The sequence below is a fragment of the Balaenoptera borealis genome (assembly GCF_965194805.1).
Source record: "Balaenoptera borealis genome assembly, chromosome: 13".
NCBI lineage: Eukaryota > Metazoa > Chordata > Mammalia > Artiodactyla > Balaenopteridae > Balaenoptera > Balaenoptera borealis.
In genome coordinates, this window is record NC_138870.1 from 25,848,002 (window position 1) to 25,861,119 (window position 13,118).

General features: G+C 38.7%; 1 protein-coding gene across 2 annotated transcripts in view; it reads right to left on the bottom strand.

The window, feature by feature from the left end:
• TMTC1 (transmembrane O-mannosyltransferase targeting cadherins 1) overlaps positions 1–13,118 on the bottom strand; it is a 265,227-nt gene that overhangs the window by 146,637 nt on the left and 105,472 nt on the right. The window lies entirely within an intron of this gene.

The following is a 13,118-nucleotide window of genomic DNA, read 5'->3' on the forward strand; positions in this document are numbered from 1 at the left end:
TCTAGCTAATGGCTTGTTGATTTGGTTTATCTTTTCAAAAACATCTTTGTTTTGTTGATCTTTTCTATTTTTTTTAAGTCTCTATTTCATTTATTTCCACTCTGATCTTTATTATTTCGTTATACTAATTTTGGGCTTCATTTGTTCTTCTTTTTCTAGCTCCCTTAGGTGTAAAGTTAGATTGTTTGCTTGGCATTTTTCTTGTTTCTTGAGGTAGGCCTGTATTGCTATGAACTGTCCTCTCAGAACCGCTTTTGCTACAACCCATAGATTTTGGAAGGCAGCTATGCTCACCACTATACCACCAACGCTGCACCAACCCATAGATTTTGATATGTTGAACTTCTGTTTTCATTTGTCTCTAGGTTTCTTATTTCTCCTTTGATTTCCTTGATGACCTGTTGGTTATTCAGTAGCATGATGTTTAATCTCCACATTTGTAGTTTTTTCCATTTTTTTCTTGTGACTGATTTCTAATTTCATACCATTGTGGTTGGAGAAGATGCTTGATATGATCTCAATCTTCTTGAATTTATTTAGACTTGTTTTGTTACCTAACATGTAATCTCTCTTAAAGAATCTTCCATATGCACTTGATAAGAATCTACTCTGCTGCTTTTGGATGGAATATTCTCTATATATACCTAATTAAGTCAGTGTGGTTTAATGTATCATTTCATTTGATGTTTATTGATTTTCTGTCTGGATGATCTATCTATTAATATAAGTGGAGTGTTAAAAGTCCCCTACTACTATTGTATTGCTTTCAATTTCTCCCATGAGTCTGTTAATATTAGCTTTATATATCATGGTGTCCTTCTGTTGGGTGCATATACATTTATAAATGTTATACCTTCCCATTCAAGGGAGGTCCCCTATGTAGGCTATGTGTCCTCTAGTTGAGATGGGGCCATGGCTGCTGCTGTGGTATGCTGGTGGGTGGGGCTGGCCCCCAAAACAGTTGCAGGGCCTGGCAGGCTATGAGGCTCGGCTGAGGGTGCAGGGGCATGTGGGGTTCTCAGAAAGACGTGTGTACTGGTGCTAACGGGTTAGATGGAGATTTCCAAAATGGCTCCTGCCAGTGCCAGAATTAGCAAGGTAGCCTGAGGTCATAAAAATGATCCCCACCACTGTCTCAGTTCCTGGGGACCGTCCCTCTCCAGCAGATGCTTCAAGACTAGTAAGTGGGTCCCCTTCACCTAGGTCCCATGCATTTTTTTAATATAGTGTTTTTATACTGGTTTATGGTTAGAGTGAGTCTACATGTAAGCCCTTTAAAAGCAGGTTTCCATCCCCTGTAGCTCTATGGGTTTCCTGGATGTCTTCCCCGTTGGTTTTCAAAGAAGCCAGGTGTTTTGGGGCCTCATCTCTCCTGTGCAGAATTACAGGGTTGGGGCGCCTGACATGGAGCTTGGATCCCTCTCTCCTCAGGGAAAGGATCCTTACCTTCATGCTCCTTCCAATTGTGCATTGCTGCAGCTGGGGTGTGGTTTTTTCTTTGGCAAGATTGTATCTCTGTTTCTCCTACCCATCTCAATGCTGTCCTTTCACCCTTTATTGTAGAGACTCTGTTCATCAAGTTTTCTGGTCCTTTGCAGGGGAATTATTCCACATGAAGCTATAGATTTGTTGTGTCCATGAGAGGAGGTGAGTTCAGGATCTTCCAATGCTGCTATCTTAAACCCTCTCCCCAGCAATATTCAATTTAACAAGCAAAATATTGACTATTAAAAGCAATATATGAAAGGATTAAATGCATACATTTAACATTTAAATAACAGCTAACATTTATTAGGTGCATAACATAGGCCAGAAACTGTTCTAAGCACATGCATTAACTCTTTAAACACGCACACACCACCGACAACAAATAACTATGAAGCAGGTGTTATAGTTATTCTCATTTTATAGATGGGGAAACTGAGGCATAAAGAAGTGAATGAACTTGCCTGAGATCATAAAGCCAGTAATTAGTACAATTGGGGCTTGAACCTATGCACCTGGTTCCCTAGCCCACGTCTCAACGCTACACCAACCTTTCTGTACTTTCTTAACAGCCCCAAGGAGCAGTTCACTTGATAAAGGACTAAAGGAGTTCAGAGAAGGAAGAAATCAACATGGGCTGGAAAAGGAAGGGAGGATGTGGGGAATAGGCGAGACTCGACCTGGGCCTAGAGGGACAAAAGATGGGAGAGCAGGGGTGCCCACATTGCTGCACAGGGACTGGGGTGAGCACAGCCTGCCCCGGGCAATGAGGGCTCCCTGCAAACACAGCAAAGGAGCCCCTACTCCTGTACTTGGTGCACGCCTCAGTGTTTCACAGTCAAGTGTCCGAAATCTGAATACAGAAAAGTTAAATTGAAACTATAAAGCCCTGATGGCTTGAACAGCAGTAGAATATACCTAAATATGACTGATGTTGATTCCATCTGCCTTTTGCTCAGCCACATGTGGGTAAAGCAATCTCACCCAGGCAGCTACCTTTCCCCTAAGCTTCCTCACCTGGTGTCACCCTTGTCATTAGGGCTCTTTAAGTACCTGGAGCTGGACTGCCTCTCCCCATAGTCCCAACTCTGACCTGCTCCCTGGGTACCCAGGACATAGACTGGGCCACCACTGCTAATGGGAGAGGCCATCTTGCGTTACAGGTCAGCATCCTTTCTTGGTCTCTCCTCCACTGTTGCATCCACGTAGGACAGAGGCCAGGCTGGCCCAGCTAGGTCTCTCTCTATCCCACTTTCATGCTTGTAACTGGGAGAGGAACTTAGGCTGGGGTCTGTGCTACAGGTCCAGGCAGCTTAGATTTAGGGCAGGGAGAGAAGAAAGTCTCACTTAAACCTTTACAAAGCCACTTTCTCCAATCCAGCTTTCAATCTAAGGCCTTGCATAGCTTACTCATCACCACCACCCCCGCCCCCCCGCCCCATCCTCACGCACACGCTCTGTAGCAACTCGTAACAACAGACAGTAAATCCAGAAGTTCCCAAGCACACATAGTTCCATTCATTGAGTTCATGTAGAGGCCAAGGAGGACATTTGGCAGCCTGGGCTTCCTGCAGACCATGGCTACTCCTGAAATAGATAACCTCCCTGCAGCATTGCCCTTGCTGTGGTCAAAGGCCTGCAGCAGAGTAAGTGGCCTAAGGAAACACAGCACCATTCACAGGGACATAAGCAGTGGTGACACAGGAGAAGAGAAACAAACATCCAGAGACATCCCATTTCCCCGGCTCCAACCCCTAAAGCCCTTTATATTTAAGGCAAGGAGGACTGACTATCGGAGCTGCAAGGACCAGAAAGTGGGGGGTCAGTCATTCCTGCGTGATTTTGGCAAACATTTTTAAAATTCACTTTTCCTGCAAGAATCTTACTTCGGGGGATTCAAGTTTTATTTCCCTTGGAAGTCCATTTTTTACATTGAGGATAATGTACGTTATGACGTTTACTAAAAATTCAAAACTCTTAATACTTCAACTCTGGGCAATCTGGTTTTGTTTTTAAATTCCAAAGCTCATGCACACTGAAAGTTCCTGAGGAGACAGCTATAACTAAGATTTCACAGTAAAAACAACAATCACAGCAGTTCTTAGCACAGAGTACACATAACGTAGAAACAATCATTAGTCATATAATTTTCAGAGTTTTAATGTTTGCATAAAATGTCTATTGTTATTGCATAAGTTAGGAATCCATAATAATTGTCTATATTTTTTTCAAATGCATATTTCTTTTGGTTACATAATTTTTAAAACTTTCTGCTAATTTCCTTCTAGACCTAAGGGTTACACTTTAAAACATACTATAAAAAGCCTAAGTAGAAAAGTTGCCAAAGGAACTAGAACTTCCAGTCCCTGTCATATTATTCATACATATATTCACATATTTAATTTTATTTATTTATATTTTGCTTATATGTTCCAAACTAAACATTTAGAAAATACTGTTATAATATCACAGGTTTGCTAAGTTTTAATTATCTCTGTATATGATGCCTTGTTTGCCAGGTGAAATCTCTATGGGTCCCTCATCCTAAGCTCTCAAATTATGGCTCCCTTGATATACAGGGGATGCTGGACATGGTGAACCTGGGAGACGAGGCAAGCCCGTTAATCTCCCTTGGTCTCGGGAACCTCAGCCATAAAATGGTCATCATAATTTCTACCTTACAAGGTTGTTGAAAGGATTTCAATGAGGTGAGGTATGTAAGGTGGTCAAAACAGTGCCCAGCTCATAAAGGCAAAGTAGCCATCATTTATAATAGTGACCACAACCCAGCTGAAAATGCTTAAACCCTATGGCTTATCCTTCATGGCCACAAAACAAAAAAATGTGAAGTTCAGCTAGGATAAGGATGGAAAAAGGGTTTCATCTCTCTCAAGTTCTATCAGCTCCCTCTTTCCGGGAAGGAGAAGGGAAAGAATCAAAATATTTTCCTAGAAGACCAAGCTTTCATTTGGCTTTCGGAATTCTTCTTGTTCATGGGGCTCCTTTAATTCAGCTTGGATACTGAAGTCAGATGCTCAAATGCAGGTTGTTCTTGCACGAGCGAGCTGACTGAGGAGTGGAATTGAGGGGACAAAAAGGGCTGAAATCCAGCTCATGCTCCATTCAACAACCGTGCGCCCCCGGTGCTGGCTGCATCTGCCCTGAGGAAGGGGGCCTTTCTCCTAATTCACCCCAAAGAGCAAAAGGTGCCCTGGCCCAAACACCAACCACCCACCATGCCTCGTGCCCACACAGCTTTTTCCCCTTCATATAAATTCCGCTGCAGACCAGCAGCAGCCCTGATCCATTATTATTTAATACCCACTAGACAGCTTCATTGTCCTAGTTGCTTCCAGAGCCACTTGTTTAATCTAGTTTCCATTTCCTTTGCAGCCAATTTCATTTTCTCACTGACATACTATCACAGTGTTGCTATATCTCCAATCACCAAACCATGTGCAAAGTCACTTAAAGTTCAATTAAAGAAGAGTGCTTCTTTCTGTCTTAACTCAGCTGAGTTTCCTTTGCAGATTCAGCCTAGTGTTTTGCACAGAAGGCATTTAATTCATCAAAATGAAATTTTAAAAATCCTAATCATGTAAGTCTTAACACTCCCTTTACAAACCCCACTGATATCAGGGCACAATTTGAGACTGCTATTTTAACAAATGCATTTTTCCTGTCCTAAACTAAAGCCCAACTAAAAGTCCTCTGAAAATAGTCTGAAGTTTCCCGAGTCTAGAGATTTCCATACACGAGGCTGGACTGACATCAAGTGTGCCCAACCAGTCCAGTCTTCCTAGTACTGAGGAGCTTGCTGGGACATGGGACTTTCAGTGCTCAAACTGGGAATGTCCTGGGAAAACCAGGAGGAGAAGGTCACCCTGTATGCCATCCTCTAGCAGGTTAGTGGAGTGCAGTAGAATAAAATGCTAAGGAGTAACCAAACCATAAATTCCACAAAATTAGTTTTTTTTCTCCCTGCTATAGACACACACACACTCTCTCTTAATCCATGACTTGCTGTTCCTTATGAGTGAGAGTTTAACCAAAAATAAGTGTTTCTCTGGTGGAAGATATCTACTAATTGGTTGAGCTTGTTAATTCTGGAAACATGAGAACTAGAATTTTCTCATCCATATTTTCTAGCTGTCGGACAAATCTTTTCTACTTGGATAAGCCAATATAAGGTATTCTTTACAGTATCATTTTGTTAAAACAACAAAAAGAAGAAGGGAGAGCAGGAAGCAACAAGTGTTTAACAACCACTAAAACTGTACTGAGTCCCCTACATGTGCAATCAATGGAACTGTAACGACTGTATTTACTGGACTATAAAGCTGCCTGCTTGATTGTAGTAGAGGTTGATATTTTACAGCTAAATTCAAATCAAGCTTACACCAGAAATTAAAAAGAATTTGACAATCTTGATTTTAAAATACCCCATATCTACACGTGGTACCTAAAATGATCAATCTTAGCTGTAAACAAACATAATCAAACACTCTAACAAAACTAGAGTTCCAAATCCTCATAACTTGTAATTTTGATACATTTATTTATACTCTACTATAGGTAGATATCATATATCCAACCTTATTTTTTTTTAAATTAATTAATTAATTAATTTATTTATGGCTGTGTTGGGTCTTCGTTTCTGTGTGAGGGCTTTCCCTAGTTGCGGCAAGTGGGGGCCACTCTTCATCGCGGTGCGCGGGCCTCTCACTATCGTGGCCTCTCTTGTTGCGGAGCGCAGGCTCAGTAGTTGTGGCTCACGGGCCTAGTTGCTCCGCGGCATGTGGGATCTTCCCAGACCAGGGCTCGAACCCGTGTCCCCTGCATTGGCAGGCAGATTCTCAACCACTGCGCCACCAGGGAAGCCCCAACCTTATTTTTAAGTATTGGTAAAATTTAGTTTAAACGTTTATGAAAGTTTTTATCTTACAGGCCTGTCTTTTTTTTACTGTCTTTTCCTCATATGCAAGGTTTAATGACTACAGGATTCTCCAAAATCATTCCCACTCTCTTTTTTTTTTTGATATTTATTTATTTATTTATTTATTTGGTTGCACTGGGTCTTAGTTGTGGCAGGCAGGCTCCTTAGCTGTGGCTTGCTGGCCCCTTAGTTGCAGCATGTATGTGGGCTCTAGTTCCCTGACCAGGGATTGAACCCAGGCCGCCTGCATTGGGAGCACGGAGTCTTATCCACTGCGCCACCAGGGAAGCCCCCTTCCCACTCTCCTTAAACCCTAAAGTTTCAATCTCCTGGGCCCTACTACTGTAAACACCATGTTAATAAAGCTAAAAGTATCAACAGATTTTCCCAGTGTCCGGTGATCTCCTACTCATGTAGAAGAACCACATAATAAAACTTAAGCAAATACTTTAGACTGACAAAAACAACAGACATTCATCATGACAAAGAAACTCCAGAATAATCTGTTTTGATATGTCCTGATTGCCCGAGTAGGAAACCTGATCCCTGTCACAGTCAACAGTCAATTTCCAGGGGTCTCACCTGCACTCTACCTGCAAACCAAAGAAAGGCCATCTCCAGGGGTGAGAGACTGGGCAGAGCCTTTTCAAGATGTGAGGAGGGGGCAACCGGTGCTAATTCTATAAGGCAGGTGATTAAGAATCTTGCTTGATCACATATTCCTTAACTAGCACTTTATAAGAAACCGATAGAAGATGGGTCCCCACAGGTGGCCAAATGAAGCATCTCCTGGACTTGCTGGAAGGAGGCCTGAAGCTGGGCCCCACCAGTGTGGACAGCTGGGGAATCAGCAACTCCTGTCAGAGGGGGCTGGTATGCCCTGGTGCGTGGAAAAGAAAAACATCTTGTCTTCATGTAATATGATTTGGTTGAGGAACAAAATATAATAATACAATTTTAATCCATATTATATGAGCCATTTTCACACAACTAGATGATTTACTTTTTCATTTGCCAAAGAGAACTATTTCCATCATTACACTCAAATTTAATAAACCAATATTTCTGCAATACTCAGAAAACCTGCTAAACAACCTCATGATGGATTAGTGCCCTCATAAGAAAAGAAACAAGAGAGCTTCTTTTCTCTCTGCTGTCTGTCATGTGAGGATACAACAAAAAGATAACCATCTGCAAATCAGTAAGACAGCCCTCGCCAAGAACTGAATCTGCCAACACCTTGATCATGGACTTCCAATCCCCCAGAACTGTAAGAAATAAATGTTTGTTATTTAAGGCACCTAGTCTATGGCAATTTATTATAATAGCCAAGCAGACTAAAGCAGTAACAAAACATTAATAGAGGCTACCTTTGGGTTTTAATTTCTTTTTCATAATTTTCTGTAGTTCAAAATTTTTCATCAGTTAACATGAAATACTTTTATAATCAGAAAAAAGTCAGTGACTTTCTATTATTTAAACAAAGTTTTTACAAAGAAAGTTAAAAATAAGTAAAGATAGAATCTTCAAAAGCAGATATGAAAACTAAAGGCTAAAGAGCAGACAAAAATGAAATCATCTGGGCTACCTCAGTAATTCTTAAGGAGCTATTACAGTATAATAGTGATGACCCTAATATACTGCTATGGAATAGTCTCTAGGATATATTATTCAGTGAGAAAAAAGTATAATATGCTACCGCTTAGTTAAGATGGGAGGAGGGAGAGTTATTTATTTTAAATTAAAGCTAAACCAAACCAAAAAAGAGAAGGAAAAGGTGAAGATAAAGAAGGAAAAAAGAAGAAAGAGTTACCTACAGATGGAGGGAGCCAATGGAGTAGAGAGGACTGGGAAAGACCTCTCTGAGTAGACCTTGTTTTGTAGATTTAGAAGCAGTGTTTATATGATTATAAAACAAAATCAAAGCCAAGAAAATAACAAACCCTAAAAATCAAAAGCAGCATGCAACAAATGAGCCATAACCATACAGACAGGAACTATATCAAGTAAGTTTAAAACAGTAATTGTGCTGTATATACCTCATACCATATACTTTAAAAACAAAAAGAATTATTAAAAACTCACAAACTAATTTTAATAATCATATTGTTCCTGGTAGCACTGGTTTTGTTATTTTGGGACTGTCATGTGAGTAATGTGGGGTAAAACGAATATGTAATTATGCTGGTGGTGTTGGGAGCTACAATTTTCAATGGCAGGAAGGGAGACAGAGATGCACCATGGATGCGGTGAGGTCAAAAGCCTTGCAGTTCTAAATGTGAATTGAAAGTATCAGAATGAACTCATTATCTACTTTCATATTTTAAAGATAATCAATTTTGACAGAACTTGCCACTGAAAAGTCCTAGAAACAGTCATTATTCAGTAGCAATGAGCACTGTGAAAGCCCTAATTTTGGTCCTATACATCACTCACAAAATGAACCACAAGCTTTTGGAGAAGTGGCTGTTTCCAGGTTTAGGGTAGAAAATGGAAAAGATGAACATGGAATATCTGGAATATCAGGGAAGACAACTGTGGCCGCGTCAAAAGGACTTAGGGACCAACCTGGAGAAAGCTTCCACCGACCAAAGATGGACATTTGAACATTGACAGAAATAAAACTGGCAAATAAAGCACAAGAATCAAGCATCTGTGTTGCTTATAAAAACTGTACCCCTAGGGTAACCAAATATTTCATGAAGGAATGTTTCTCTTGGTAGATATTCTAGCTAATGAATGAAGAGAGAATGACAGAATTAGAATAGCACTATTTTCCAATCCCTACTGAAATAATGGATCTAGGCATATGGCAACTCACTTTACAAAAAGAAAGACAACCAGAATTATTTACTTTCTCCTGGAAGTATACAACACCATCTACAAAGTATTCTTGCCAAAAATAGAAAGCCTGAATGCAATCAAACCTCTAGATCTAGCTATTAATTTACAGGAAATACAGCAGATAGAAGAAAACATTAACCGACATCATGGAGATGCACTCAGCAAAATGCAGACTGTGGAAAGCATCAAAGGACAAAACAAAACAAAACAACAACAAAAAACAGAAACAAAAACAAAAAGCCACAGCAAAAGTGAGAAGGATAAAGTCTCTGTGGGAGGATAAAATCCTCACTTCAGTAATTACCAGCTAGCAGACACAACTAGCCTAATCACATTTACACTGACCAATCCTTCATAATTTTTTGCTTGAGTCTCCACTCTCTCCCCCTCCCCACTACACCTCATTCTCCCTTTGAAATGCCCAATCACCTTTGCACAAATTGAAATGGAGTTCACCTCTTTCCCCTACCATCAGTAGTTACTGAATAAAATCTGTTTTCACTACTTCAACTAATGTTGGCTGTGTTTATCTTTGAAAAAAGCAAAAAATAAAAACAAGAAAGAAAAGGAAAAAGTAAAAGAGTAGCAACTTATGGATTAATAGGGACTTTAGAGGCCTATCAATCAACTGCAATGTATAGACATTATTTGTATTCTGTCTAGAACAAACAAGTGAAAAAACATGAAAAAAAGGGGAAATGTAATGACTGGCTATTTGATGGTATTAAGAATTAGTGTTCTTCAGTGGAGGATTACTGGACTGAATGTCAATATTATGACATAGTATGAGTGTGTTTCATGTTTGGTAATTGCAATCATTGTTGCTTTTGTTGTGGTCATCCATGTACAATGCTTGGTGTCAGTCTATTTATCTCTTGTAAAAAAAAAAAAAAGAATTAGTGTTCTTTTAGATATGACAGTTCTATTATAGTTGTGTTTAAGAGTCCTTTTAGAGTCCTATTGACATGTGTATACACTAAATAATATAATGTCTGTGATTTGCTTCAAAATAATTTAAGGGTATAGAAGGGACTGATAATTGTTGAAGGTGAAAAATGTGTACACGAGGGTTCTTTATTCTTTTTTATCTAACTCTGTACTAGCTTGGAATTTTCCATAATAAATAGCGTTTTTTTTTTTTTTAATTAGGATAGTCATTTGACAAAGGACTAGTATCTATATTACATTAATAACTCTCCAAATTCATCAGTTAAAAAAATTTTAAAAACAACAAGCAATCCAATTAGAAAATGGCAAAGGACATGAAATGACATTACACTACAGAATATTTATGGATAGCCAATAAACACATGAAAAGATGTTCAATGTCACTAGTCATTAGAAAAATGAAAATAAGACCAGAATGAGATAACACTGATATCACTTCACATTTATTAAAATAGCTAAAATAAAAAATAGTGACAATACAAAATGCTGGGGAGGATTGCTGGAGGGACTATAAAGTGGTACAGTCAGTCTGGAAAACAGGTTGGCAGTTTCTTAAAAATCTAAACATACACTTACAAGTTAGCAATTGCACTCTTGGGGCAGTTATGCCAGAGAAATGAAAGTTTATGTTGACACATGTGTCCTGCACATGAACGTTCATAGCAACTTTATTTGTAACAGCCCAAAATTGAAAAAAAGTCCCTCAACAGGTGATGGTTAAACAAACTCTAGTAAGTCCATATGGTACATCCATACCGAGTAATGCTACATAGCAATAAAAAGAAACAAACTATTGATATACACACCAACTTGGAATGATCTCAAAGACATTACACTGAAAAAAATCTTAAAAGGCCACATGCTATATGATTCCATTAGTGGAATGTTCCTGAAGTGGCAAAATTACAGAGATGGAAAGCAGATTAGTGGTTGCCAGGGTTTAAGGTGATGATAGGGTAGAGGGTAGGTATAACTACAAGAGACAGCATAATGGACTTCTTTGTGTTGACAGGATAATTCAGTAGCTTGATTGTAATGGTGCTTATATGAATCTACAGACATGATAAAATGGCTTAGAACTATACACACACATTGTACCAATGTCAATTTCCTGCATTTAATACTGTACCATAGTTAGGTACCGTGTAATCTTTGGGGGTAACTGAGTGAAGGGTGAAAGGGACCTCTCTACTATCTTTGTATCTTCCCGTGAATCTCTTAGGTATTTTAAAATAAAAAGTTTTAAAAAAATCAAGCTAATCTAATTCTAAACCTCATGTCTGTTTCCCTGTGTCATGCTGCCTCATCGAAGAACATTAAGCTCAAAGCATGAACAGGTGTTAAAAAATCATAGATTCAGCATCTGCAGTTACCTTATTTTGAAAAGCTTAGTACAAGCTGGATTTGGTTACTGTTGTCAGCAACTGAATTTTCAGAACTCCTGGCTTCTATCCTTTAATATACCAGATTTGGGATTCAATTGCCCAGACAGTTTACAACTGAAATCAGTGGAAACTTTGACTTTTAAGAGCAAAGTCAAACTTATTTATATTACTCTTCCCAAAAGCATCCAGAAACTTAATGTAAGACCCACAAAAATAGAAGATGTGTAAAACTGGGATAAACATTGTCATTCTAAACCAGAGAGAAGTAATTTAAAGAAAACCTTCAAACATCTGAACCTAAATTATACTCACCAAAACTCCACATAAACCTCAACAGCTAAACATGTCTATATATATATATAGTCAATTGTGTGTAACATAAACATACACTAAATCATGATCTCTCTTGCCAGGGTGCTTCTGAAAAGTGTTGCTAAATGTACTGTACAATCTTCTCTTTTAGATAATTCAAGTTCATGGGAAGCAGAAAGTCCAACAAAAGATGAGAAATAAAAAGAATTTAACATACCTGAAAAAAGCAGAGCTTGAAATAGCCTTACCTAATTATTAAAGAATTACAATGTTTTCACTAACAGGGTAGCTAGTTAGTAAACTGAAAATAATTTATTTCTTATCACTTTAAATAGAAAAAAGCACTGGTGGGACAGAATGGTTAAAAAAGAAACCAAAAAAACCAAAAAAAAAAAAAAAGAAACCAATTTTCCACTTTTATTCTTTTTCTGAGTAAAATATGGGATTTCCAGAGCTGTTTTATTGCTATTGACTAGTTAGAGAAAAAGAAGGCTAAAAAGAAAATTTGAACCTCAAATGTTTGTAAACTCTTACAAGTTTAAGCAAAACTAATAGTAAATAATTTCAGCCAGATTTTCTCATATTAGAGAAAATATATGTAGTTTAACTCATTTGACTATATACATCGCATCCAAAGATAACAATTATAACAACAAAAAGATGGCCTTGCCTTTTTTTTTTCACTTAATTTTAATTCTGTTTTTAATCATTATTCCTTCTTCTTCTTTTTAATAAATTTATTTATTTATTTGTTTATTTTTGGCTGCGTTTAGGTCTTCATTGCTGTGTGTGGGCTTCTCATTGCAGCAACTTCTCTTGCTGTGGAGCACGGGCTCTAGGTGCATGGGCTTCAGTAGTTGTGGTGTGCGGGCTCAGTAGTTGTGACGTGGGCTCTACAGCACAGGCTCAGTAGTTGTGGCACATGGGCTTAGTTGCTCCGCGGCATGTGGGATATTCTCGAACCTGTGTCCCCTGCATTGGCAGGTGGATTCTTAACCACTGTGCCATAAGGGAAGCCCCATTGCCTTTCTTTTTAATCCTACATTAGTCCTAAATGGCTTTGAATAAATTCATGTCTGATTCATTTTCTAATGTTAAGATACATCAGACTAGGTTCGTCGGGAAATGCTTCATTTGTTTATTTTTTTTTGACCCTCTTTCTCTGCTAAAGATATACTGCTCGGACCTTGGTGTAAATAGCGTATAAG